The 3537-nt window shown below is 45.3% G+C and overlaps 1 pseudogene; it reads right to left on the bottom strand.

Moving 5' to 3' along the window:
* Positions 1-489: 489 nt before the first annotated feature.
* On the bottom strand, positions 490-607 carry LOC126238094 (5S ribosomal RNA; annotated as a pseudogene).
* Positions 608-3537: the final 2930 nt, after the last annotated feature.

Genomic DNA, 3537 nt, shown 5'->3' with positions numbered 1-3537 from the left:
GTTACGGGAATGCGGAAAATATGGTGAGAAACAAAGTGAATACTGTGAATAATCAAGGAATACTATTTTTAATCTTTTAACGCGAGAGAAGTTTATTCTTTCTGCCATAGCACACCACGTCACTCAAGGTGCACAGTTGTTTATACATTTTAAAAACGCTTCGCAGATGTATAAGTTTCCGTTTGAAGGCCGTACGGTCCACAAGCGGTATGTCAGTTAGGCAAACCCGCTGACGGCACTGAGGCAATCATCCCACCAACGCACCAGGTTGAAAATAAAGCTAAAAAATAAAAAACTACTCCAGAACAGGCCATGAAGGCTCAACGGTCCGACCGGCCGCCGTGTCATCCTCAGACTATGGGCGTCACTGGATGCGGATATGGAGGGGCATGTGGTCAGCACACCGCTCTCCCAGCCGTATGTCATTTCCGAGACTTCTCAATCAATTAGTTCTTCACTTTGCCGCACAAGGGCTGAGTGCAGCCCGTGTGCCAACAGCGCTCGGCAGACCGGATGATCAGCCATGCAAGTGCTAGCCCAGCCCGACAGCGCTTAACTTCGGTGATCTGACGGGAACCGGTGTCATCACTGCGGCAAGGCCGTTGGCTAGGTTGAAAATACCCGTTTGGTAAAACACCTCGTCGTGCTGCGTAAAGAAGCCCGTAACTGCCTGCTGTGCATGCTCGTCCGACAGGAATCGTCGAGTGAAAAACTTTGACAGCGATCAGCATATGTGGAAGGCCACATTATGTGCTGTCGCATTGATTTCATAGCTAATTTTCCCCTTTCATTAATTGTGTAAGGCGAGACTTACTTTTACGACTGATTTGCTAATGGACAAGCAGTCCGATACCACACATCAATAAATAAATGTTCTACCTGTGCAACTTAAGACGGTTATCTTAATGCTTATTGCAATTTCTTCAAAGAGTTGGCATTTTAATTGCACCGTCACAATACATACACCCATTAATGAAATTCGCCATAAATAATCCACCACGGTTGAGGAGAACAGTGATGCCCATACCTGCAGCAGTAGAGGACAAATGACCATTACTACCATTCTTCAAGCTCTCATTGGCTCAGAAAGTGGTTCAATTCGGAGCACCTCAAATTTTTGTTCATTTGCCCAATAACATAAAATGTCTGACAGATAGGAAACCGTTTTAACTACAACCTAAAATCATTTCTCCTGGACAACTCCTTCAATTCCATGGATCGATTTCTATTAAAAATTGGTAGGCTGTAAAAAATAACAAAGAAGAAACCAACAAATTGAAATCGCAGGGGTATGAATAGGACTAAAACATAAAGCCTTCATTAATGTTAACAGTAATCATGTGTCATACAGGGTGTTTCAAAAATGAGCGGTATATTTGAAACGGCAATACAAACTAAACGAGCAGGGATAGAAATACACCGTTTGTTGCAATATGCTTCGGACAACAGTACATTTTCAGGCAGACAAACTTTCGAAATTACAGTAGTTACAATTGTCAACAACAGATGGCGCTGCGGTCTGGGAAACTCTATAGTACGATATTTTCCACATATCCACCATGCGTAGAAATAATATGGCGTAGTCTCTGAATGAAATTACCCGAAACCTTTGACAACGTGTCTGGCGGAATGGCTTCACATGCAGATGAGATGTACTGCTTCAGCTGTTCAATTGTTTCTGGATTCTGGCGGTACACCTGGTCTTTCAAGTGTCCCCACAGAAAGAAGTCACAGGGGTTCATGTCTGGCGAATAGGGAGGCCAATCCACGCCGCCTCCTGTATGTTTCGGATAGCCCAAAGCAATCACACGATCATCGAAATATTCATTCAGGAAATTAAAGACGTCGGCCGTGCGATGTGGCCGGGCACCATCTTGCATAAACCACGAGGTGTTCGCAGTGTCGTCTAAGGCAGTTTGTACCGCCACAAATTCACGAAGAATGTCCAGATAGCGTGATGCAGTAATCGTTTCGGATCTGAAAAATGGGCCAATGATTCCTTTGGAAGAAATGGCGGCCCAGACCAGTACTTTTTGAGGATGCAGGGACGATGGGACTGCAACATGGGGCTTTTCGGTTCCCCATATGCGCCAGTTCTGTTTATTGACGAAGCCGTCCAGGTAAAAATAAGCTTCGTCAGTAAACCAAATGCTGCCCACATGCATATCGCCGTCATCAATCCTGTGCACTATATCGTTAGCGAATGTCTCTCGTGCAGCAATGGTAGCGGCGCTGAGGGGTTGCCGCGTTTGAATTTTGTATGGATAGAGGTGTAAACTCTGGCGCATGAGACGATACGTGGACGTTGGCGTCATTTGGACCGCAGCTGCAACACGGCGAACGGAAACCCGAGGCCGCTGTTGGATCACCTGCTGCACTAGCTGCGTGTTGCCCTCTGTGGTCGCCGTACGCGGTCGCCCTACCTTTCCAGCACGTTCATCCGTCACGTTCCCAGTCCGTTGAAATTTTTCAAACAGATCCTTTATTGTATCGCTTTTCGGTCCTTTGGTTACATTAAACTTCCGTTGAAAACTTCGTCTTGTTGCAACAACACTGTGTTCTAGGCGGTGGAATTCCAACACCAGAAAAATCCTCTGTTCTAAGGAATAAACCATGTTGTCCACAGCACACTTGCACGTTGTGAACAGCACACGCTTACAGCAGAAAGACGACGTACAGAATGGCGCACCCACAGACTGCGTTGTCGTCTATATCTTTCACATCACTTGCAGCGCCATCTGTTGTTGAAAATTGTAACTACTGTAATTTCGAAAGTTTGTCCGCCTGAAAATGTACTGTTGTCCCAAGCATATTGCAACAAACGGTGTATTTCTATCGCTGCTCGTTTAGTTTTTATTGCCGTTTCAAATATACCGGTCATTTTTGAAACACCCTGTATATACCTGTAGGCCGACTTGTTCCACATCATTTAATAAAAAAAATAGTTCGTATGATATGTGGATCATGAGACTAAGTAACTGACTGACTTAATAGGAGGTCTAAACCGGCCGTGATACTGATTGTATCAGTCGAGGATGAGAAATTCAATGACGGTTAAGCATGACGTACACTGAGGAGACAGAAGTCATGGGATACATCCTAACATCGTGTCGGACCTAATTTTGCCCGGGATAGTGCAGCAACTCGACGTGGTATGGACTCAACAAGTCGCTAGAAGACCCCTGCAGAAATATTGAGCCAAGCTGCCTCCACAGCCATCAATAACTGCGAAAGTGTAGCCGGTGCTGCATGCACAAATTCAACTCTCGATTATGTCCCATAACGTCCGATGCGATGCATTTCGGGCGATCTGGGTGGCCAAATGATTCGCCCGAACTTTCCAGAATGTTCTTCAAACCAATCGCGAACTATTGTGGTCCAGTGACATTGCACACTGTCGTCGGTAAAAATTCCGTCATTGTCTGGGAACGTGAATCCACGAATAGATGCAAATGATCTTCAAGTAACGGAACATAACCAATTTAGGTCAATGATCGGTTGAAATGGACCACAGGACCCAGTCCATTCCAAACAGAC

The sequence above is a fragment of the Schistocerca nitens genome, chromosome 2 (assembly GCF_023898315.1).
Source record: "Schistocerca nitens isolate TAMUIC-IGC-003100 chromosome 2, iqSchNite1.1, whole genome shotgun sequence".
NCBI classification, from domain to species: Eukaryota; Metazoa; Arthropoda; class Insecta; order Orthoptera; family Acrididae; genus Schistocerca; species Schistocerca nitens.
This window is presented reverse-complemented; position numbering and strand designations above follow the sequence as displayed.